The sequence below is a fragment of the Episyrphus balteatus genome, chromosome 2 (assembly GCF_945859705.1).
Source record: "Episyrphus balteatus chromosome 2, idEpiBalt1.1, whole genome shotgun sequence".
NCBI lineage: Eukaryota > Metazoa > Arthropoda > Insecta > Diptera > Syrphidae > Episyrphus > Episyrphus balteatus.
Window position 1 is genome coordinate 114,045,767 of NC_079135.1, and position 27,242 is coordinate 114,073,008.

Genomic DNA, 27,242 nt, shown 5'->3' on the forward strand with positions numbered 1-27,242 from the left:
ATGTTGGTGATAAGATTTTAGAGTTTTGAAAATTTCAATACAGCACTTCAAGCTATATACATAATATGTATTACATATATTGTAAAAAAATATTGTAAAAACTGATATTAAGAGGAATTTATCTCCTATTTCCTACTTACAATTAAAAAAAAAATTAAGTGTTGATCAACATAATGTGACGCAGCTTAAGACCAATTAGGCTCTAACCGACAATTTTGAAAAAAATTCTTCCAGCGCTTTATCAAACCTAGGCAAATGGTGGGGCTCTTTCGCTATCAACTTTGCTCTTTGATCTTTCCATTTAGTTGATAGCCGTGGCTACAGAGTTATATCTGAATTTTGTTTGCATTTAATATTTAAAAAAAAAATTCTAACTTCCAAAAACATTGCAGATAGAAATTTTTAACATTAAGCAGAACCTAAAAAATCAGAAAGCAGACTTATTTTTATTATTTTGAATTAGAATTATTTAAATATTTGTATGTAAACTCATCTTAAATCTAACAAGAGTAACAAAAATATAAAATGTACAAAGAACCTTAATTTTCTTAATTGTACTGGTGTATCGTTGCGCAACAAAGTAATGTATCGTTTTAAGAAGTAAAACACATTTAAAATGTGTGTGCTATTTTGTTTCATTAACTTAATTTTAGCCAAATCAAATTTTAGTCAAAATATGGCCATGAAATCGCATTTTTCGCGGGAAAACATTTTTTTCTTGGAATGTATTCGGGTTATGATGTGCTTATCATAAAAGTCAATTTCTTGTGATCTTAGGACGTCGGGATCAGCCATCATCTAGAAAAATTAGTTGGCACCGTTTTTATTTAATAGCTCCTTTTTTACTCATTCTAACCAAAAATGTGCAAGAGCAGACTTATTCTTAATAAAATTATCAAAAAAATGATATACAAATGAATTCCGTGAGTGATTTAAAATCAATTTTATAGTTGGTCAAAGTCCCGGTTTGTATATCTTTATAACTTATGTCTGAAGAACTTTTGATTTGTTTGGTTTATTCTTGAAGAATGAATTATATGATAGCACTTTTAAATATCTACAAAATAAGCTTTTAATTATGAGGGGATTACCCTCACTGAAATCGGTTTTTATTCTGGGGAGAGGAAGATATAGTCTGTCTCAAAAAAATCGTATTAAATCTCCACAAAAATTTTAATCTTTTGGACGAAATTCCCAAAATCGCACGTGCAGTTAGATTGCTTGATAAACAACTTCTTTATTTTGGGATTTTCTCGGATTTTTTTTTTGGGATTTTGTCCTCACACCATTTCGATTTGGGGATTTTTTTCCTTGAAGTGTTTTTTTTATGAGGTTATGGGTTTTGGTCATTCATCACTAACCCGTATTTCTTCTTTAGTTCTACAAAAACTGTATGTAATTTTAAAATTTTGTTGGTAATAAACTAACGCAAAATTCAGAATAATAAAGTGGAAATAAATTCAACCAATCATCGAAGCTGTATAATTTCTCATTTGTACTTTGTCCAAACAATTTAACAGTAAATAAAAATAAAGGCTTTCATTTCTTTGTACACAAATCTATTCAAATTTATTTATAGATTTAATTAATAACTGCCTTCACAGAAAAAAAAGATTAATTTTACTTTTTACTTTTTTTTACTTTTAATTAATTTTACTTTCAACCGTAACTTACTTTCAATGATTAAAAACCTTATTACTCACCCTAAATCAACTATAATCAGAGTTCCGTTTACAAATTGATCTGCTTAAGCCAATAAAAAAGTACACAATGTAAACACTAAATTACCCAAGCGACTCTAAGCAGCACTATAATAAAACAATAAATACTCTTTTTATAAAATCCACTTAATTCACACACACTTCACTTTATTTATTCTTTCAATTAGTAATCCGTCAAATTACCAAATGATTCAAGAAACGAAGACAAACACTTTTGCTTTAAATCACACAATATAATTGTTACCCGCCACAACACCTGATAGATCTTTCATTCACTTGTTATTTCGTTTTTTTTTATTTATTTAAGTTTGGCTTAGACCGATTTGTTGAATAGGTACGTTCGCATAACCGGCTCGATGGGAACTAAACAGCTTCTGCTGTTGCATTTTGCCCGTCCCGTTCATCAATTGGTTTGTCATCGGAAAACTAAACAAGCAACAAGGTGTGTATGTTAACAAATCATTGCATGCAACCGCAGAGCAATGAATGACCGCCCCAACACCGCAAAACCACCATAAACAGATACAAACGGACGACATATCTCGCAAAATCAATTTATCCATTCCTCAAATTGTTTTGTAATTAAATTCTGATCATGCCACTCTCATCAAGTCGAGCGATCGCAGTTCAAACTTTGTGCGCCTAAGAATACAAAGAAATTGAGAAAGCGTATGGAAGCAACAAAAAAAAGTTCAAGACCGCCCTCTGCATAATTCATTATCTTTTTTTGTTGGGACCTTATCCGAACCACAGCACTTGTCGTTAAGTTTTGGTAAGACCAAACTTTTGTTTAGCATAGAATCGCTAATTGTCTCAACAGAAAAATGCCCAAACTATACTACACTCTTAACCGATACGTAACTATAACGGTTATCAGGTCAGAATTCAAATTGACGCGCTATGGTTTGTTGGGACAAAATCAGCATATATTAGCGGAAGAGTTTGAGGTTTATTTAATGTAGAGCAGATCAGTGGTTTTGTGTTGCATAATGCCACTGACGCAGTGGCAGCGATGAAATCAAATCAGCAGTGTAGCGAAAAATAGTGCGTATACGCCCCAGTGAACGACAAAACATGCAACTTACTGCGTATCGTGATTTGTAAACATATGCGAGCAATGCGCGCACACACAGCAGGCCTCATGCAAAATTGTTTTGTCAGGTTGTTATGTTTTTTTTTTTTTGGATTGTTATCAAGTTAATGATATATTCAGATTTATATGTTTTTCAATTAATAAAATTAATAATTATCTAAAAAAACACACATGGCAATACACATTGCGCAAGTTGGGTGAAAATGTTCTGCGAAAGCAATTACATATAATTTAATGAATTCAACATGTATGTTGAACAAGGTGAGTATCAGTAAATAGATAGTAGCAACATTTAATGTTTAGATGATAAAAACAGCTTTTTGTTCAAGAGAAAAACATTGGTTGATAGTAAGTAAGTAATACAATTATTATGTTAATAGCAAATATGTAAGATAAAATGTATAATGTTTATTATTGTATTCAATATGTTAAAATAAATGAGATATCTAAAATGTCCACATTTATTTGAAGACAATTTACACAATTTAAAAGAAAAACTTTTTTAGAAAAAAAGTGAGTCGTTCGAATTCCAAAAACGAAGAAAAACCTTTGGCTCCACCGAAATTTAATTTTACCTAGTTATTACAGTATGAATTATAAAATGCGACTAAAAGTCCATTTAAATTGTAGTCAAGTAAGATAATCTCCTTACCTTTGATATTAGAAATAAAGAACTGGGTCGCAGGTACTTGCTCTTTAAAAAAAAAACATAAAATTTGCTCTTCAACTGAAAAATACAACATTATAAATGAAGTAGAGCTCAAAAAAAGTGTGCAGTTTAGTTTCTTTTATTAAAATACATTTTTACAAAAACACTTTCGAAAATCCTTAGAGCGCGTTTAAGGAAAAAATTAATTTTTATTAAAACAACAACAATCGACAACTAAAATAAAAATTCAATGCCAAGTTTTCGAAAATTTCAATTTTTTAACGCAAAAATTATTATTTTTTTCAAAATTTTATTTTATCTATACAGGGTGTCCCAAAAGTCAACGTCGAAACGAAAACGGTAGATAGGGTAGGTGGTGACAGTTATCAGAAAAATAATAAAAAAAATCGCAGCCATATATTTTGTGAGTTATGGACATTCGAAAAAAAATCGAAAAAATGGTCACCCTGTGACGGTTTTTCATGTGCCGTGACTACAAATCGTAATTTTTCTCATCTTTTTCTCTTGTTACGGAACTCTGAATAAGCCTGCTACCAAATGCATTATAAAATTTTAACTCAGCTGCATCAGTTTTAAAGCAAATATTACTTTTTTGCCCAACTAAGTACTAAAAAATTTACATGACTCTAATTCAATGAACAGTAGTGTAAAAAAATGCACTACGATGTTTCGGCAAGTTACTTTAAAAGTAGGTGTGTTCAATTCTCTTTTCAAAATGGTATAACATTGTTGAGAATATTCCATAAATAAAGGAGATACAATTTTTTTCTTAAGAAATCCGACTTTTTTATTAGGTAATTTTTTCATATTATTTAAGTTTTTCTATTCTGAAAGGTTCTGAAAGTGTAAACCCATATTTATAGCCAAATTCAATTTTCTTGATAAGTCAATATAAACATTTTTTATTGGTCAGCAAAAAAAGTCGTTGAAAAGTAAAATTAAAACTGTAATTTCAGTGAAAATCTTGATATGTACCTTAAAAGTCCTTGAAGTCTAAAAATTAACCACTGGAATCGGTCTCAATCAATTGAATAAAAGCCATTATTGATAAGTCAGTAGAAATATTGCTAATAAATCAATTTAAAGTAGTATATTGTAGATAAAAAACTTTCTGCGACCGTAACCTTCTTTACCCGTAAAAACGCTATTGATAAAAAAGTTTTAAGGCCGTAAATAAACGAGAAGAAAGACTGTTAGTTATTTATTCAAATATCGTGGGTACAAAGCCAAAACCACGAATTTGTAAAATTGTAGTTTTGAGAAAAACGGCTTTAAAACGGCATGCAATCTTATGGAAACTAGTGCAACGGAAATTGATAGTTTAGGCTTCTAGACAACAGATGAAGGATTGGGATCGACGCAATGAATAGAAGGACCGATAGCAAGTAAAATGACGCATTAAAGTGAAAATGTCAAAAAATGCACATTCGCGGTTTCGGCGTTGTGCCGACGATATGGTTGATAACACCGGCACCCAAAATAAAAAAGTGTCATGTACCAGAAACCGGACCTATGTTTCTATATGTTTTTGGGCACGTTGAATCCGAATTTCAAGTCCGTTTTGCCCGGTCACCCTCCAGTTTTGAATAAAATGCAAAAAACTAAAAAAAAGGAATTTTTTTTGCCTTTTTTGGGGTATTTTTTACATTTTTCTCAAAACTGGAGGGTGACCGGGCAAAACGGACTTGAAATTCGGATTCAGCGGGTCCAAAAACATATAGAAAGATAGGTCTGGTTCCTGGTATCGCGACATGTCGCTTTCATCCCCGGCACACAAAAAAAAAAGTTTCATGTACCAGGAACCAGACCTATCTTTCTATATGTTTTTGGACTCGATGAATTCGAATTTCAAGTCCGTTTTGCCCGAACACCCTTCAGTTTTGAGAAAAATGCAAAAAACTCCATAAAAGTCATACAAATTCAAACGAAATGCAGTCACAGCTCAAAACTGGAGGGTGACAATGCCGAACGGACTTGAAATTCGGATTCAGCGTGTCCAAAAACAAATAGAAAGATAGGTCTGGTTTCTGGTACATGACACTTTTTTTTTGTGTGCCAGTGTAATAGTTATGGCCAGCAACAAAAAAGTTGAACAACCAAGAATATAAAAAACAAACATTTGGTGTTATTTCTTTAGACCCTTTTTATTACCTATTTGAATTGATGACCTTAGTTAGTCAAAAGATTTGACGCATATATTTGTTTTGAAATTGAATTATATGATAACTAAGAAAATTTTCTTAAATTATTTTCTTAAAAACTAATGCGTTTTTCATCTTCTCAAGTTATAAAGAGGTTCTGACTTAACCAAAAACAAAGAATATTTGTTTCCTATCATTATAAATTAACCAAGAATTAAATTGTTTTTATTAACTCTAGTTTTCAATTAAAAAGTAAATAAAGGTTTTTGAAAATAACGTTTTTCACATCACTCGTATCAGAACCGAACAGCTAAAGAAAAACCTTTGATCGTTCTAAGTGTCAGCATACCTATAAAGAACTTGTCATGATAAATCTATTTTCCTATGTTTTACAAATACTGGAAACGGATGTACGTTATATAAATTTAAATCGATTCTTAATTGTAATTATGGAAATTTTCCTACATAAAAATTATACCTTCAATTAGTTTGATATGCTCTGCATGCATCTAATATATTAATTATAATTACAACTGTAAAAAAGTTATGACAACTTGATGTGTTTCACAATATTATTACTGCATATCTTTAACAAATTGCTATGTTTAAAGTGTGAATTGAAATTTAAATTATCATAAAAAGTTGATAGAGAATATGCAAGTTTTTCAATGAAATTGAGCCTAGTTTTTAATACGTGTATCATATAAAAATCTATTAGAACTAGTTTTTTTTTATTTAAAAAAAAATTGAAGATTAGTACTTTTGACCTTAGCCTTAGAGAGACTAAACAAAAAAAAATACATAAAGCAATTACCATTATCTACGGTTGACATTTCATATCTTTGATTTATTTATTAATGAGTTAAAGTTCTAAAAAAAACTCCACTTCTTTAAAAAAAAAAAAAGTAACTAGTCAAGCGAGTCTCATACAGTGCCCTCAGATGTCACGCAAACTACGAAAAGATTGTATAAGACGTATTTTTTCCCATAGCTGTTCATTTTTATGACTTTTCTTGCAGGTATTTCATTTCATTTTAAATACTCATAAAAGTTTGTTCTCTTATTCAAACTAGACAAAGTCCCAAATTAAACCAAAACATTTAAAAGTAGTTTTTTGAGCTCCCATTCATTTTTATTTCTATTAATCATAAACCATAAGCAATGCACATTAACTATTCAATTAAATAAAAAACACAAAACACAGCGATGATTTATGTGCAACATGACTTCTTACAAGCTTTTGACGACAAGAAATCGTAAAAATTCCTAATAAATATTAATATCAAAATTCAACTTTGAATCAGTAAGCTCTCAATCAAAGTTAAACATAACCGTTGTGTGGATAAAAATATTAAAAATCACTTTACTTAAATCATTTTGTTTCTTCAAAAAAAAAAAAAAAAAAAAACACAACATAAAAAAGAGAAAAAACAGGTGTTGGTTTTAGTTCCACATGGTAAGACTTTCAATGTAAGAAAATACTGTATAAGTCGAATGAATTTGTTCATAAATATAAAACTTAATAATATGTATTTTGTAAGAGAGAACCCATAAAACCCAGTTTTGATCCATGGAAAGCGGTTTTGTTATTCATTATACATTTCTTGAGAACGACTGGAACGATTGCGCTGAAATTCTCGAGGTATATTTTTTGTAGAGAAAGAGAAGTTAAAACAGAAGACTCGCCCACCCACACGCCAATTTTATCTAATAATGTCGATTTTTAAGAAATGGTGTTCAAGATTATGATGAAATTTTCAAGATTTGTTCTAAAACTAAAATCCTGTTTTTTTTCTCTTATTAGGTGAGGAAAGTATTCTAAAAATATTTTTAATAAAGTCCTTAAAAATTTTTTTAAAATGGTAGTAAAGAACGGCTTCTTGCTGGACGAAATTAAAAGTATTTAAATTTTGGCAACCAGATAGTGCAAATTTGTTGAAAATAAGTTGACAAATGAAGTTTGTTAGTATTATTTCTTTATTTTCTTGGTACATTGCTGTCGCAACGCTAAGAAATCTGTCCTAACCATGAACCATAATATTGAAAACAAAATCTATTTTCAACGAATTCAAATTTCCTTTGAAGTAGGTACGTATTTTTGTGGGATTCCATTTCTTTTTTAAAAAATTACAAAAAATTATTTTTTTTGCTAGTTTGCTGTGGCACAAACTTTAATAATTCTTTTAAAAATACCTATAATTTTTTAAATTTTCAAACAGATGTGTAAACTCATACTTTTGCTAAAAATGTTTAAGGGTCCAAATCATGGAGGTGGGAAATTTCGATGACAATTCTTAAAAAATCAACTTTGTTTTATGATAAAAATTTCATGCTCAAATGTTCGCTCTAGCCATAATTTGTCGGTTCATGAACGGGCAGAGCACAAAAATGTATATTTTTCAATTTACCGCAAAACCCCAAAAATTAGTACTAGAAAAACGTTCCTGGAAATGGTGGTGATCTCTCCAAAAAAAAAAAGTGTGTATCGCTACTTAAAAATAAAACTAAAACTAGCTTCTAACATGAATTATATATTTATTGATAAAAATAGGCGTGTAATAATAAAATCAACTTTAAAAACTGCTTGCAGCACCATTTGTACATTAGATGATTAAAATATTGATACTTTCTTGGGACAACTTTTATTAATGTATAAAAAACAACAAAACTTAATTTTTTTGTAAGAGATGTACCAATTTATAAAAAGTATTGTGTATTATGTAGTATTTAGAAAAGAAATACTTAAAAATAATTGAATTTATTGTGTTTTAAAGTCATTTGAATATCAGTTTTTGTGTTATGGACATGTCCGGGAACGCTGTTTTTGGGTATATTAGATGCAATAAAAAAGAAATGGAGACTTTTATAATCGAAACAAATATATTCGTAGATGCGTGCCTACTATTTTAATTTTTAAATGAGAAAAAAACTTTAAATAAATGTTATTTTGATTAAAAAAAAAATGTCTGGACATCAAATTTTCCACCTCCACAATTTTGACCCTTAAAGTGTTTCTTTTTTGCAAAGTCATCTAAATACTTTTTCTTATTTAATTTTCATTTTTAGACAAAAACCAATACCTTTCCTTCAGATTAGAGAATATAAATAAAAATAATCACAGACATATAAATGTACGTATGTAAAAAAAAAAAAACTAACTACCATCCATGGTCATTGGAAGACCAAATAGGTTTAGTTCGGAATCGATATGTTTATTAGATTTTAATGTGCCGCAGTACATTGGTCATTTTTATGAACTTTCAGTTGTTTTGGACCTGGGGCGTTTTGGGCAGTTGAAGCTGCATGCCTATGCGTTTTTCATTTGAGTGTTTTTATGCAATCTTGCCACATGGTTTGGTGCAATGCACCCACCAATCGACTTTTTGGTTATGGTCTAATGATTCAAAAGATAATAGCTCCGTGTTTATGTAGATACAAGTTTTTTTTTTCAAATTTTTATAATTTTTTTTCTAACTTAAGCTGGCAATCACCCAAGCTGTTGTGTGTCTCAAGGTTGTGCAGACATACCCCTATAGAACGTCGTGTGTACATCGACGAACGATACCATATAGACAAGATTGCCAACGATTACGTTAAAATATTTTTTGTTGTAGTAGCCATATTAGCAGGGTAAGAACATTTGCAGTTAATATGATTTTCTTGTTAGTATTTTAAGTGAATATTAGTCAGTTTAATTGGAAATATTAAAGGAACAGACTTGCAACTGAAAATTTAGTACCTAACTACCCACAACAACTACAACAAAAATTAAAACAAATCAGAGCATTGATTACAGTTTACGGTTCATTTGCCTACATAATAAATTGGCCAACTTTATTAACATGCAAGGAGTTTGGAAATCCATAAAATCCAATGGAATTTATTTGTGTACTCTGTACTCGTATAAAGTTTGTTATAGGTAGTTAGAAATCGGAACGTAAAATTTTCATAAATCATGGAAGTTGAACTTGTTATTATATTTTTGTTTTTGGGGTTATGAATGGATAGGGAAATAAATTCAAATAGTTTATTGATTTTGTGATAAATTTTTGACAAGCTTATATTAAAAATAGTTTCAAGGTGATATTTGAGTGGTTCCTTGTAGGTTTATAGGCATATAGAATGTTGACTTGAACAGAATAAATATATTATAGCCTATAGGCATGTTAGAAGACACAAAATTGTATGGGAATTTTAAGACGGATAAGTAAAATAATTACTTATGTAGATATTTTCGTACCAATATATAATTAATTTAGGTGAGAATTGTTAGAAGTAGAATAAAATTCAAGAACGTTTGCTTTTCCGCCACCGCTGGCAATGTTAATTTAATAAAAATGATACTTTCAACAGTGATAATATATACCTAATAGTTTACCAATAGAAAGTGCAAATATTTTTTAACGAATTTCTACTAATTGAATAGAAATTCGAAGAGGACAATTTTTGTTGGCTGAAGGCCAAATCCACAGTGGATTGTAGCTTTCTTACCACGCAGATCACCCTGATGAATTATTATTACCAAAAATTTAACCATGAAAAAACTTATTGCTTGAAATCTAACAAAATCGACAAATGTCTTAATTGCAATATGGAGAAGCGTTTTGATGAGGTCAAACAACTTTTGCGTTTTTTCTAGAAGAGGACCTTTAAACTACCAAACATAACGCCAAACCACATACTTTTATTTGAAACTGGATCTTTTCCCTTGGTGGAGATGATTTTTGCGTAATTTTCAAGACCCGTTTTTTTTTAATTTTTTAATATCTCCTTTTTAACGCATATCTATGGCTTACTTATAAATGTTTTAGTTAATATCGTAAATTTCCTTTTTTTCTCATAATTTTCAAGTGTAAAATGTAATCAAATTAAAAACAAAATTTTTTTTTAAAAGTAGGTAATTTTTGTACCTTCAATTTCTTTTTTCATTTTTTTTTTTTTTTTTTAAAACTTAACCTTCTTCTTCTTCTTCTTCTTCTTCTTCTTCTTCTTCTTCTTCTTCCTTTTCTCGGCGCTGTTATGATTTCGATGTCGAGGGGATCATAACCTTCCCACGTTACTGCTTCACACTAGTGATCCGCCTGTGGGGTTCGCCGGGTTGACCTCAGAAATCGGCGGCAAGCCTCCCGGTTTTGTAATGTTCCGTTTATAAGGCCAACTGAATGCTGGTGTTTTTGCATCTGCTTGTACCAGGAGTTTTTAGGCCTACCTTTCTTTTTATTTCGTGTTGGAACGTTATATGATATTGCTTTTTTGACGGGGTTCTCAGGATCTCTCCTTTGAACATGGCAATACCAACTGAGTCGGTCGTGTTCAATTTTTTGGGAGATGGTATTTTTAACATGAAGGCTTCCTCGGATCTTCGTACTTCTAATTCTATCAAGCTTTGTTACTCCTGCTGTCATACGAAGCATCTTCATCTCAGCTGCCGTTAACTTACTCTCATACTTTTTGTACATTGTCCAATATTGTGAACCGTATGTGAGTGCTGGACGCACAACTGCGGTGTAGAGCCTTCCTTTCAGCTTAGGGGCATTTTTCGATCACAGAAGATAGCAGAATTTTCCCGCCACTTCATCCACCCTACGCTTACGCGATGATTGATATCGTCATCACAAGTACCTTTGTTATTTATCATAGACCCCAGATATTTAAACTTTTCACACTTGGGAAGCACTACACCATTCAAATAAATGTCAGGAATAGGCCTGTGTGGATCAGAAAATGGGCAGCATAGGTATTCTGTCTTTTTCGCGCTTATGCGGTACCCACTACCTTCTAGAACATCCACCCATACATCAAGTGCTCGTTGCAGGGATATCGGGTCTTCACTTATGATGGCTCCATCGTCAGCAAAGAATAACTGATGCACTTTTGGGTCCGTCACTTTGCCTTGAAGCAGGTAATCAAGAAAACTTAACCAAAATCTTTAATTTCCAGTAGTTAATTAAGTTATAGATACTTTGAACTACAAGAACAAGTACGTGTGACTCAGTGATTAAGTGAACAGGGAGAGCAGTAAAAATGTTCTAAGTTCTTATGGATTTCAATTATTTTATAAGCAAAACTGCTCTCTCTGTAACTTCACTGCTCTTTTTCAGAAAATGTTCGGCTCTTTAAAAATCAACTTTTTTTATCAGCTTTCTGTTTGTCATATCTGATGATTTGATTAGCGATACAAAAAGGAAAGAAGTAGAGAAAAGCTTACCGAAATGATGACGATATACAGAAGTACAATTTTAAACATCATTGTTTCAGTGCAGGCATTCAAGGAGTTATTTCTTATTAAACAATTTGAAAATGGTCAATTTCTTTTTATTTATTTTGTATTCCATAGATTTTAATCATAGTTCAAATCAGAAAGAAATTTAAAGAGTTGTTTGCGGCGTTTGATTAAATAGCAGCTTTTAATAGCTGCTCTTTTTATAAATACTGCTCACTGCTATCACTGCTCTTTAGAAATCTGCCTGCAAAGTGAAGATCATTAAATTAACTACGACATAAAAATAATGAGTTCCGCAAATTTAGCTCTCTCACCTCAGCTCTTTTGTTTTACTATATATGTGTACTTTCAAGTAACTAAATGATCACCTGTTTTCAGAAAAAATAGATAAGAAATGATATAGTTTAGAATCTTTAACTATGACATTAATTTATTTTCAAATAATTCGTGGATACAATGTATTGAAGAAGAAGATATCAAATGTCACAGTTAGTTAGCCAATTAATATGATAATACCCAAGATCTATACCACTTTCATTCTAGGTTTCACCAATATTTCGTCATTATTATAATATTTTTTTTATGAATGCATAAATTGCACATACATATTTAATACTTCAACACTACAATTCAAAATAAAATCATAAGTCCCTCGTCACACATATCTCATAAAAATAATAACATACATTGTTTTGAGATAAACCAAAATTACCCAAGTATTACTCACAATCAATTGTTCCAGCTGTGCTAAATGTATAGTTGTATATTTTATCCACCAAAGCAAATGACAGCTTAAAACTCTTCCAAACAACAGACATACGACAACGACAGCGTCGAATTGAATCGAGTCGACTCGAGAGACGGCAACGAACGGCTTCCCCATTCTCACTATTTCCAATTGTAGGTGTCAACTAAAAGTTAAATAATCGAGAATTAATGCAAAATGCAAAATAGCTTGAGGACCAAACTATCTGGTATCTGCAACAAAAAAAATATACAAAAAACTGCCAAACGCCTTCTTCTTCTTGTCTGCCAAAGAGTATCTCTGACGAATTAACCGTGGTGCAAAGGTATTCCAAAGAGTATATGGAGTTGGAGCTCTACGGATGCCCGCAGAGTGCCTTGTGACTCCTATTGTACGAGGCAATTACGGAACGTGGGTGAACTGCCATCACACTGTTGCGGTGAATGAATAGCAATTTAATGGAATGCAGAAGGCAGATTGACGGATTTAATGGCCAGATATGGGTAGATATAAAAAGTCGTTGATATACTTTCATTGTAATTTTTTGTGGATTTTTTTTTTTGCTTTGAGGGTATTTTTTGTAGGTACTGAAAGCCTTTTCGCGTGTCAAAAAATGCAAACAAAAAAAGTCTACATTCATGTAGGCCTCATGAGACTTAATGAAGATCTCATTATAATTCGATGAATTGATTCAATCAACGAAACTACCTTCTCTTTCATATGCAATCGGCTGTCAGTTGTATCCTTCTTTGTGTTAAAATGCATTAATTTTCATCAAAATGAATAAACATTCTTAAGCTTACTTTCGAATATTTTTTTTTTATTTATATATACTTCGGGGAATTTCACAATAATGATGAGGATTTCCCCTGCTTTTAATTAATAAAATCAAGACATTTTTTTTACAGAAATATGTAATAATGTCAAAGTCATAGGTCAGTTTGGATAAAATCAAACATATTAATGTGTTATGCCCTCATTCATCTGTCACGTTTTCTAAAGCAATCAACCATCAAAAGCATTCAAGGTTCAATTGTTTTGTATTCATTGGTTTAGTATCTTTGAAAGAAATTGAGAAAATTGAAACATAGATGCTAATTGTTACTATTCATCTGACATTATACTTATTATACCGATGATGATGATGATCGCAAGACTAGATATTATTTTATTATGAAACGTCATATGAATATAGCGGGTGGCCGTGACATGATGCTGCACAAAATGATTTTTTTTTATAATGTCAGAAAATATCATTTATAATAAGGAATGTTCAATTGATTGCAAAACATTAACATTATTTGAATGCGAATATGTGAAATATGGGATAAACTTGTACGAGTATAGTGCCAAGATTACTGTAAGCATGGACAAATTAAATAGTTTTCGATTTAGCCACGATCGATAGGGGCAATTTATTTAATTTTTCAATGTTTTCCTTTGAATCAAGTTTAATTCAAATAACGTGAAACGTATATTTTCTTTCCCTTTTTAAGTTTGAAATAATTTTTTCGATTATGGGTGGAGCTTACTTTAACACGCAGACAAAAAGACATGTTAAAATTAATAAGAATTCGTACTTAATTAAGTGGATTTCTGCACCGTTATACGAGCTTTTCTCGCCAAATTATCGTGAGTGCTAAATTTGATAACGAATCATATACAATAAATAATTGTATTTTTCTAACACGAATAAGATATTTAGGGGAAGTGGGGGCAAGACGGTTTTCGTACTATGTTGAATGAAAAAAAAATTAAAATTGGCAACACTTGCAATATAAAATAGGTGCCCTTTGGTACGATCGATCACGTCTGTTAGTTTTAGCAATTTCGGTTAAGACCCCGAAGAGTTACGATAGATTTTGTGATTTTTCATCAAATTGTTATCGTTCTTGTGAAAAATGATTTTTATTTTTGACACTGAAATAATTAAAATGTTTAACTTTTCCTATCTTATAATAGAAAGTGAATATTAAAAAGTATTTTCTGCGAAAGAAGGAGTCATAAAGATAAATTTAAAAAAAAATAATACAGAACTTCAAATATGATATGACTGGGGCAAGACCACCCATGGGTGAAATTGGAAGCTCTTGTTGCTTAAAAAAAGTGAAAAAAGAAGTTCACCGTTTAAACTTCCAAAAAGCTTAACGACAGCGCCAAAAATACTGTAATTGATGATTCTGATTTGCAGACTGTATTTGTACCTTCTATCTGCAACTGTTTTCTTGATCCAATCCGAAGTATTGTTGGATTAAGTGCAAAATGTGTACCAAACGGTACCAAAATGTGCTGGAGTGAGAACTAATGAGAATATAGCATAATTGTGTTATTATTATAAATAGGCTGCATTTAAAACAATAGAAACGGTCTTTCTACCAACAAAATTTGATAGGGCGGTCTTACCCCCATGTGTTGGCAAGACGGGTTTTTTGTTTGATGTTTTTTCAAAACGTATTATCTTTTAGTTTTGTTCAGTATTTTTTTTATTTTTTTTATAATAATGAGAGTTTCTGCCAAAAACATTAAACTTAATGAATAACAACTTTATTCTATTTAAAAGATGTTTTTTATGAGTTTTTAAGACAGTCAAACACTAAGTGGGCGGTCTTGCCCCCACTTCCCCTATAACGGATAAGACTCCCTCAGCAATTTCCTAATTTGTTTGCGGCTAGCATGTTGCACCAGATAATTTATTTTTCTCTGCCATATTACGTAGAATCATACAGGGGAGTACAAACCATTGGGGCAGCCGGGGCAATTCCCTGGGTTCCCAACGGATGCCAGGGAACCACAAAAAATTAAGTAGTAAAACACATATATTTGTCTTATTAATTAAAATATAACTCAGCAACTACATCTCAAAAAAACTTAAGGATTTCATTTATTAACCCTCTGTCGGCACACGGGTGCGAATTTGGCAGGACAAAAATGAAAAGTGGTCCCAGAAAAGTGTCTTTATAAGGGTGAAAATACATTTTTTTTGAATTGTGAATACAGTAAAATTCTACATCAATTTCCATTATAAAGTGAGACCGAAAAAAGTTCTAGCGCCATGAAAAAGTATAAACCAAATTCGCAAAAAAGAGGTGTGCCTACAGAGGGTTAATAAAGCTTAAGAGACCTTTTCTTTGATGTCTCACTTTATGAATTTGGAGGCAATTTTTCGAAAATCAGAAAAAAATAATTTGTACCTAATCTTTTATCTTAATGTATACGCAAAGACCTATTTACTGTAAACTAATGACATGTTTCGAGACTTTGGTCCGAAAAAAAAGTTTGGGTGCAAATTACCTATGCAGCATTCAAACTTCAAAGCAAATTCCTTTTCAGTTCTGAATAGAGCATAAATAGAAATTTCTTTTGAAGTCTCACTTAATTAAGAGCAATACAAATTGTTTTGTTTTTTTTTCCTCTTTGATATTAGTCTTACAAAAACTCTGGTAGCTAAAACGCATTGTATAAGAGGTGACTTGACCTTTTTAATTGAATTGAAGTGCACAGCACAGATTCCATGCTAAAATTTCTACTTCATTTCATATTTTTAACTTCATATTTAAAAATCGCAATAAATTCAAACAACTTACAAACTATGCAAGAAAACAAAATGCCAATTAATAAATCTGCGCTCATGCGCATAACGTTATAATCTTCAATTTATATTAAAACAAAAAATTAAAAAAAAAAAACAGAAAAGAAACACAAAAACGAACGTATAATTGAATACTATTATGCACTTTTAACATCAACATCGTGTCATATCCGATGAGCTTTATTAAATTGAGCTCTACCTGCTGCACATTGCAAAATTGACATCAGAATAACACTTTCCACTTTCCATCCATCCATCAGTAATTTCTACAGACAAGCTGATAAAAATTCAAAGATTGAAGAGAAAAAATAAAAATAAAAAATCATCAAGCTGCCAATCAAAAGCAGATGTTTAATACTTTGACAGAAAGAAGTTCCACACTGTCAAATGACAGTTAAAAACAGTTAAGCAGCAGTTAAGCCAGGCGTGATTAAACTATAAGATTTATTATTTAATCTTTTTTAAGTCCGTGTTGATTTCTGAAAGACTTTGTATAAGAAGATTACTTAGTTGAGTTTATGGTTAAGTGCGATGGGAAAGTAAACAAGTGACATAAGTCCAACAAAATGCCTACTTTGAACATATGCCAAATCTAAATGACCAATTTGTCTTCCACTAAATTAAGACCTTCGGTTAAAAATTAGTTATTCCAGGACAAATTTTGGCACACCCTTTCATAGGTACAAAAGTTTTCAATTATCTTAGCCAATTCAACTTTCAAAAACATACAAAAATTCTTTAACGTAAATTTTTAACTCCAATCCGCAATTTAACTAATTGAATAAGAATTTTTGTCTTGCTATGAAAGCCAACACCTTTATTAAGACCCCCTTCTATATGCAAGCCTAGCCTTGAGACACGTATAGAACCAGAACTTGTTGTATGTACATTTCAAATAATGGAAGTGTGATTTAGTGGCAACCTGTGTTAAAAACTGACTCCTGCCAGCCAATTACTAACTTGACCCCAAAATATCTAGCTGTAAAGTCTGTTGACAAGAGGCCTACACATTTCTTGTATTTTGTCTCAAACATATTATAACCGCACACACTCCTTACAACTTTGCAACAAAACACAAAGAACAAAAAAACGACTTTGACTTTATATAAAGGTGCACCTTTCGCCTAATCGAAAAAACAAATTCAACATAAAGCTGGCCTGTCAAGTGTTTGCTATTGAGTTGACACTTGTGGCATGCGACGTTTGTCGTCGTTGTTATTTGTTTGTCATGCTACGTAAATTACCTCACATTCGATTCAAACTGCAATCAATCATGTCGAATGCTCGCCCAAAATATAAAACCGACGCGCGTAGGTGAATTGTACCTGTTGGCCAGAAAGTGTCAGTTTATACTTTCCGCTAATATAAAAGATCGCCATTTTCCCACCATTTAACCTTTAAGTTTTGCACCAACAAACGGTTGATTTGCGAAAGGACCATACAACACACCAAAAAGTTGCACCCGAAAACAAAGAAATCCCTGCAATCGTAGAAAAGATCTGCACGCTTTTCGGTTAGCCACAACTTAAACAACACTAAAGCTAGGAAATTCCATTTGGTCTTGAGGCATCAAAGAAGTCCGAAGCGAGGGGAGGTCTTGCGGACGAAAGAAAACCAGGTTCAGTGCACTATACCAAGTCGATTTACGGTTCAACAGGCATAAAATGTGCATTTTTTTGGCCAACAAAGACACACCCGGTTCGGTTCTGAGCGAGCACTTAAGCCGCTCACGTATGCTTATATTTTTTTGCCTATTGCCTGGTGAGTGTTAACGGTGTTGGTGGCTTTTGTATTCAAACTTATTCACAAACCCTATCAATGGATTAAAGTTCATTATTAGAGTCTCTCGCGAGATACATTTTTTTGTTTGAATCAGATATGATGAGGAGACTGCTGTGGATGGTGGTTAGATTTATGGGAGCTTTGTTTGTCTTAAGCTTCGGTAAGCCGCAAGTGAGGAGTTGTTATAGAAGATTAAAACGTTTTCATTATCTGTCGGTATGGTAGTGTTGGTGGAAAAGTGGGTAAATTGTGCTGCTCCCCGTTTAGGAATGGCTTTTTTTTTTGGGAAAAAACGAAATAATAAATATTCGGTCACCTGTAATATAGTTTGGTCGGTATTTTGTCCGTTTGTATCTCGGTTGGTCGGTTGAATTTAAGCCTTTCCATTTGTTTTGATTTTCTTCAAATAAACATACCAGCATATATGTATGCAACTTTTAATGGCAATTTTTGTATTATCTTGGGATCGAGGCTGCAATGTTGGTGGTAACTCCCATTCGCATAAAGAAAAAAAATACCTATAGCGGACAATTGTATCTACAAGTACAAGATACATGGAGGTGCACTTTTGACTTTCAAAAAAATAAAATCCACTTGGCCATATATCATCGAAAGTGGGGTGTGCTATAGTATTGATTTGAGGTACGCTGCTTAATCAAAATGTCTAATTAGAGTCAATTAGACAGAGACAGAGAGAGAGATTGTGAATATGGGTGAAGTTGAATTATTGTATATCAAAGTAAAGTTAATGATAAAACTCACCTGTTTTGTAATGCGTTTCAATCAAATTCAAAGAGTAATTCAGGTTTTTTGGCCAAAATGTCTAATGTTTGATATACATTCAAGCCCCTTTTTACGTTTGTGATTGCAAACTAATTTCTGAAAAAAAAAGAGAAAAAAAATATTAGCTTTCAATTAAATAGTTATTTTATTGCGAAATGAATTTATAATGTGGGTTCTTAAAACTGAAATTGGGATATTAGTGGTAGGTATTTTTTTCAAATTTTAATTGAATGTGATGAGGAAATTTTTCGGTGTAAACCAGATTTATATAAAACACTAATTATTTTCAGCAGGTGTAGAAACTTGTTGAAGTAAGGTACTTGTAATAATTTATCGGTACAAGTTAACCCACCAGAATGCAACTTTGGCCCCCATCTAATTGAGTTTAAAGTTTAAAGGATTTCAGAGGTTTTTTTTTTAAATTCCCACGCCTCTTTCCCCCCCAGATACCGCACGCGCTGGGGTCCATTTTCACCGAGTACGAAGTCATTTGCGGATGATTATCGTATCGGCACTTTTTAGTGTTTTTTGAAGGTAAAAACAAATTAAAAAGAACTAAATAAGTAAAGAGAATGGTGATACGAATATCAAAGGAAGGTCAAAGATTGGGACTGCTTAGTACAAGCATTTATTATATCTGTGCAAAATAAAAAAAATTTAAAATGAACAAAAAAATAAATTTTTATTGTGAACTTATTTCAAAGTTTTATGTGTTTAAGTCTAAAAGAAACTATTTTTTTTTTCATCTTTGTTTTGCTGGATTCGTCTTCCCTTCGGATTTGAATTCGTGGACTATGTATATGTTTCTATGTTTTGTATTCGCTTCGACCTCGGAAGACTCCCCGAGCATTTGGAAAAGTAATTTAAATCAATCTATGAAATATATATAACAGAAACAAGACCCGTTAATGCCAGTTGTGCCAATGTCAACTCAAAAATTACGACCGAATTTCTCATTTCTATTGATATGCCTTACAGCATTTTTTATATAAGTGGATTTCTAAAACAAGAAACCAAAACAGGACTTTTCTAGAAAATTTTGAATTTTCAACATTTAAAGATGTTTGTCAAAGAAATTTGGTCGGACTTTTTCCGCTGACATTTTTGGGAGAATTGTGTAATACATAGGTACATGAAAAATTTAATTTTCTCAAAAAGGGCTCCTAAGACAAGGTCTATCATTTAAAGAAAAAAGTTTTTTTGTCTAAAATCTTTACTAACGTTACCACCATTAGAAACGTTTTTTTCTTAATCTGATTTTTCTCGGAAACGATTTACTTGATTTGAACGAATTGTTTTAAGCAAAAGTATGTACTATATAGTTTTTATGTAAACCAAAAATAAGATTTTGAAAAAAATAATTTTTGCATTTAAAATTTGAATTTTTTTTTGAAAAATCGAATTTTCGAAAACGAAAAGTTGAATTTTTTGAAGTTTTGTTTTTAGGTGTGGACTAATATTTGCTACAAAATGGCAAAACAACTACTGTACTTTAAAAATATTTTTTCAACAAATTATTTATTAAAAATTACTTATTTTTTTAAATAACTCGAACGATTTTCAATTTTTTTTCTCGAAAAATGCATATTTATAAACGATATCAAACGACATACTTTTTTGATTCTCAATTTGATTTAAGATCTTGTTTTTTTTTCATTTGAAGAACGAATTTAATTTTTTTTTTTTTAACTTTTCTTATTTTCAATGTATTTTGCACGCAAATTTGCATAAAAATAAACAGAAAAGTCAATAGTACATTAATACCGAGTCTTTTTTAACAACTACTATAGAAATACATTCTTTAAATTTCTTTTTATATCAATTTGTTTTGATTAATATGTTTTCATAATTTTCAAAGCCATTTTATTTCAAATTAGTTTTTCTTGCAACGCGGTGTTCATAAATTTAAGATATTCCAAAATAGTTAAAGTGTAAAAATTAAATGGCTTTCAATTCATCACATACTCATACATATATAATTAATTGTTAAGCAACAAAAAATAACTTCCAACCTTAATATACAAGATTCCACAATAATTACAACTTAATGTAAGTTGCATTCCATCACATTGCAATGCATTTTAACACAAAAGCCCAAGAAGTGAGCAAATCAAATAATTCAATAGCATTGTTTTTTTTTTATTTTCATTACTTGAATCAAATAATTTTAACCTACAATACTCGTATACTCGTAAAAGTACTTTTATATATATTATTTAAACGTGTTCAATTCAACATGCAGGTTTATAGCAATTTTTTACATTTTTTGGGTAAATAATTATGACGCCGATTAAAATGTCTATAACATGCTACACTGGTCAAACATCATTTTTATACGCAACATTAAGTTCGGAAGTTTGATATTATTTTTTTTTTCTCTCAGAATAATCACCCAAATCAAGTTATAGTTTTTGACAGTTTAGTATTATTAAATGATTAAGTGATTTATAAATCAAACTGGGTTAATTGAATCGGTGCTCTCTTTTTTTGCATCAACTGTCAATAGGGTTTTCAAGGTTGTCAAAATAATAATTTGATGAGAAAATGTCAAAAACTGCTGCAAAAGATCATCCTTAACTTATATCAGGAATATCTATCTAATATCAAGGTTAAAAATGGTATTAATTGTTTAAATCTCAACTCAATCAACGGAACTATTAAGGTCAATCTAAAATGGTATTGCATGATACAAAAATAAAGACAACAAAACATTAAAGTGGCTGCAATTGTCTATTGTTCGTAGCCATACAAATTTTTATCAGATTAGAGGTGTAGCTTGTGTAAGTAAATCTTAAATACAAAGACAATAATTACCGACACCAGCAGTCGAGTCGGTGCGTGTTAAAGTTAGCACGATTACCTCCGGGGCAACTGACTTTGTTTAGTTACGAAGTGCGCACGTCAAAATGACAGAATCTGACAAGTTAATTCAAAAGTCCTAAAATGTTCATAAAACAATGATTGATATTTAAATTATGATTACCAAATACAATTATTATGAAAGGTATGAAAAAAGAGAGCCCGAAAAGATTTTGAGAGCTCCAATTAGCAGTACAATGGTTATCTTAAGTGCGGTCGTCGGCAATGTGGCATTTGATTGAAATGTAAGGTTTCGTGTTTTGAATTAGGAACTTGTTTGCTTTTAACATTATTAGCATTGAACTTGGACTGTATTGTTTTACTATTAAATTAAAAAAAAAGATGATTGACAAACGCTTTTATAATCTCTAAATTTATCAGAAAAGTAGATTTAAAAATTATTGTAGTTCGTTGCCCTAAGGCAGATTTTTCAAAAACTTAAAAGCCTTCAAATTCTAGATATTTGAGTTTAATAATGATTCACCAGTGATTTGGCATGATTTAAAAGAAGCGAACCTTAATATTAATGAAATATTATGACTTTTCCGAAACAAATTCTGATTTTGCAAGAATAAACCGTAATTTTAAGAAGAACCTCGAAGTTTCACCGCAGTGATCTTTGCCCTAACTAACATTTCAGCTTCGGTTAAGGTATTACCGAGGTTACACTTCAGCATCTTTTAAACTTTAGTAAGTTTGTTGGGCATGGACAAAAGAGAACGTTATATAAGTTGGACTTTTATAACAATGTCCTCATAAGATCTATAAAAAGTTAAAACGAAGCTTTATGGATGTTTTGTGATTTGACAGATAGCTTCGGAAGAGCTTGTATACAGCTTTTTAATACAAGTCTTATCGAAATTATGGAAACAAGAGCAAAAACAAAAAAGAATTTTATTTTTCAACTGGTTTTGATTTACTAGTTTATATCAATTTCAAAGCCAAAAAAACAACTACCAAACTTAGTAATTTCTGTAAAGCTTCTGTAATTTTAATAACCGAAGCTTATCCGAAAAGTAATTCGACTGTTAACAGTCAAATATTTCGAAAAGTAAGGTTTATTCGGTTAAGTTTATTTAACAGTATTAAGACAACTTATTACAAGTTTTTAAACAAGTTCGAACTTCTATAAGCAATTGAATTCTAAAGCAAGCTCTATACAAGCTCTATAAAAGCTATTACCTGTGAGATTTCAATTTGTTCTGTTGTGTTGGTTGAAATTGGTTGGGTTTTACCTGGAAAAATCGTTGTTTCACAACACCATTGTAAGAGCAAATTCAAATACTTCTAGAAGTCTTCTTAACACTCATTTACAGAATGCTTATAGGAGCAATAAAGGCTAATACTCCTTTAATGACTTCACTTTCTACTCCCGCAGGTTTTTAGGAGCTGCAAATAGCAATAATCTTTCAGAAATCGAATCAATAATTTAACTTAAGTTAACTTAAAGCAAGAATGTGAAGGATATCAAATCCATTTATCAAAAAAATAAAGAACAAAACACCATCATTTATTCCGCATGGGTTCTTCCGATGACATTTCTAACGAAGATATTTCAAAGTTAATGGCACAAACAAACAAAAAATGAAACCGCACCTATTATACCATTTTTTGCTGTCTCATGCTCACTCTACAAAATTTGCTGACCTTCATTTTCCTTCAGACGAAATTGACTAATGTGAGCGCGCACATGCGCACTCACAATCGATGGGAAATTTATAATATGCCCGGATTTCCATGCAGCAAAAAAAAAAACAATAGAACAAGAAAGACTCTTAGACTATGACGAAGATTGACCCCTAGGGTTAATTTATCTGACAACTTAGATCATATACATTGAATGCCATACATTTGAATTGTTATAATGGGTTGAGAACTAACTTAAAAGAGTAGCAATGATACCTACATATTCTTTTGTACTATTAAAACAATGTCAGGAGTTAGTGTGGGAATGATCTTTGAAGCTTGCAAATGAATGCCTGTTAATTTGTGTAATTAGTTTTAATAAATGATCCGTAATTACTGAGTTTTTCGATTAAATCTTACAACACTACGCCACCATCGTTGTCATTTTGGCAAGGTGAGACCAATTTTTCCGGTTCGAAAAATTTTGGCATATTATAAATTACACAAATGGTTTGCGAAGAATTTCAAGAACAACGGAAGCAAACAATCTACATTTTTTAAATGATACCTAGAGGTTTGCTTAATAGAATAAATTGGAACTTTGTATAATTGATATCTTTTAAGGCTGAACATTCACTAATTTTTTTGGACAAGTTTTCATGGCAAGGTTGTAAATTGTAGGCCTACATAGGAAAATAGGTGTTGGAAAGATGTAATTTATGGAGTAGAAATAATAAATACATAAATGAATGACTCAAGTTTAAGTCAAGGTTTGGGAAACTATATACTTGGGCAAATATTATAAATCTGAGCCCTACTGCACCAACTAATTTGCACTTTACTTTTTGCATCTTTCCAAAATAATACTTTTCTGCAAAGTAAAAGTGCAATTTTTTTTTTTGCACTAGGCACTTTGCAATTGTTGATTTTTTTTGCAAAATAAAAACTGCTGGCGATTCAACAACTAAAAATGGAACTTTGCATACATTTTTAATTACTTTGAAAATAACACAACATAATGCATTTTTGTGCTTGCATATTTATTAAAAGCTTTGCAAAGTTTTTTTTTTTTTTGTTTAGTGCAACGAAATCAAAGAATTCTTTGCAAATTGGCAAAACTTTGCGCTTTGCCGATTTATGGTTGGTAAAACAAAATTTGCAAAGAAGGAATTTTTGTTTTACTTTTCAAAAAAATAATTTCCTCTTTGCCAATTGGAGTTTGTTGAAACAGAACTTGCAAAGTTAAAGTTCAATGTTGCAAAATGCAAAGTGCAAAGTAGTTCTGGTCAAGATATGTAACGTATCTTCAAAATAATATTATATATAAATTATAATAGTAAGTGGTAACAAAAGAAGTAACGTGATAAAGTTGAAAGTCGATGAGATTGTCTTTCAGGTAGCTCGATATGGTATAAAACGGGAGAGTAAACGATGAAAGGATTGTTTTCATCAAAGGCCTTTCTTTTTCTAAAGCCTCATGAATGATCCTTTGATTGATTCTTTATTCCGATATCCAAATCTAGCATACTAGTCCAATGTCGATATGAACTGTAGAACAGTGAAGGCACTTGAAACAAATTTTTTCGGGAATTTTTCTTTGATTTGACGAACAAAGTAGTTTAGTGAAGAAGTCGGCATTTTAAATTTCAGCGACGAAGAGTTTAAAGACAAGTTCGAGGCAGCAGGCGTCTCAATGATAGGCTGCTGTCTTAAGCTCTGTCCTATTCAGTATCGCAGGACTCATCGCTGAAATTTAAAATGCCGACTTCTTCACTAAAACTACTTTTTCGTCAAATCAAAGAAAAAATCCCAAAATATTCTGAAACTTTTTCATCTACTTCAACTAGCCCATTGAATCACTTTTCCATGGAAATAGTAAAGTTAAATGATTTGATTACACTTCTGGAAGTAAAAATGTAGCTTTTGCTTGTAAGCTAAATACTCTCAAACTTTTATTTTCTTGTTTGAATTAGAGAACCAACAAATTATTTTCTTATCGAAATTACAATTTACCCAAAAAAAAACACCCAACATTGCACAATCCGAAAAGCCTAGGGTCCTCATTTAAAAGAAACTGGGTCAAAAATTAGGGAAATATTTCATTTTGGACTAAATTATCAGCTTGACCTTCATAACAATTCGATCAATTAGGGTCAACTTTTTTTTAAGCTGAACGCAAATCAATTAAAAATATACCTTCAATTTATTATTGCACAAGTTTATTGTTCAAACGAAAGCTTTACTTATTTAAAAGAAAAAAAAAAAACACAATACCATAAAGCACATCACTAAGCTGTCATTACATAAAATTCGCTTTTGTATTCGGCTAATTTCTTAACCAGCTACGCACAAATCTATAAAAAAAGAAAACAAATATTTTGTGAATAATAACTCAGTCATTGTGAGAGCAAAGTTGTGGCGTTAACATCTTTATTTGTTTGAATAACGAATTTGAATAATATGCCCCCTGGGTCATAATATCAATCTGATAATCAAATACCATTCAACTTTGACATTGAATTGCGTGTTTTTGCTTTGAAAAAAATGATAGATTAAAAAGAAAGAAGCTGAAAGTTTGTAATTAAAAATTTTATAATAAGTTAGTAAAAGAGTTATAATTAATAGAAATTCCACAAAATCACTCAAATTTAATATTCCCATGGAAATTCTTCAATCAACCAATCGGAATTGAATGCAATGTGACAGATTTAACCACAGTGATTGAAACAGCTTGAACTCTAAGGTTGTATATAGGAGACTTGAAATTCCTTCCCAATGCAATATCAAGACTTACAGCAGTTTATAGCTAACTAATAGAGATCACATCACTTTACACATCACGTCACCCGGAGACTGCCATATTGTATAGAGTTGAGAATAATAAATTAGTAGGTTCTATTATTATAGTAGAATACTATGTAACTCTTCAATGTCATGTCCAAGACCTAGATCATAAAAACCGATGCTGCACGTCTTTTGTGATGTAATTGGCCGACGTCAAACGAAATCATGTCGCAAGTCCTAGAATTAAGTTTTGTTTTTTTCTTTTTTAATTGAAAACTTCTAAACAGATCAGAAAAGTAAGATCGGATAGCTTAACTATTTTATTATATGGCTGTCCCAGGGAATCGTGCTCAGTTGGGTATTAGGTTATTTGTAGTGCCACACGAAGAGCAAATATATACCAGGTATGACTTTTGATAGCATGTCAAGTTATTTAGTTGTTACTTTTTGAAACAAAATACAAACAACAGAGATAATAATAAGCATAAATGTTAATTGGTCAATGGGGTGGCAAGGTTAGAATATGCAGATTAAGCCTGTCTTCACGCGAGATACTAACGTCAACAAACAAGTATAACTTCTAAAGACCTCTAGAATTAAACACTTGCGATGATGTTTGTGCCTTATGGTCATGTCTCAGATTTATATGGATATTCAAATATGAAAAGTAAAAAACACGTGTTATTGTCAGACTTAAAGCACATTTTAGAAATGTTTAGTTTGATTTGACAAAGCATTTATGCAAATATAATTAAGGGGCCTTGTAAACCGATTTTTTACATAACAATCAATTGTGAAAATTATGTGACAAACCCCCCAGGAGATATTTTTTAAAGTTAAAAGCTTGCAATATTAAAAAAATAACAAACAAAAACCAGGCAACTCGAAGGATGAAAACTTGTCAAAAAATCAAAGAAAACAACAACAAAACCGTGGATTTGACATTAGCTTCTGACTGCATCCTCCAATTATAGTTCTGGCTTTACAGACGCAGTCTTTGGATATAACACTTGTTCGCTACCTCCTTGAATACACTTTTTAAGTCCTCTTATCAACGCCATTTTGCTATTTGAGGGCTTCCTAGAACGATACTTTTATCTTAGTCTCTGTTCTGGGGTTATTGCTTTCGAATCAACCCTTAGATTTTGAGTTGGGGTCAAAATCCCTAAAACCCGAAATCCCGAAAATCTAAAATCCCGAAAACCTAGAATCCCGAAAATCCAGAA

The 27,242-nt window shown here is 31.3% G+C and overlaps 1 protein-coding gene across 2 annotated transcripts in view; it reads right to left on the minus strand.

Moving 5' to 3' along the window:
* LOC129911148 (uncharacterized) overlaps window positions 1–27,242 on the minus strand; it is an 88,251-nt gene that overhangs the window by 43,656 nt on the left and 17,353 nt on the right. Inside the window, exon 2 of one of the 2 annotated variants that reach the window (XM_055988852.1) lies at window positions 18,727–18,843. The gene's annotated coding sequence lies outside the window, so the exon portion shown is untranslated. Of the gene's footprint in view, window positions 1–1,703; window positions 2,138–18,726; window positions 18,844–27,242 lie in introns of those variants that run through there. The other variant, XM_055988853.1, reaches the window with a different exon arrangement.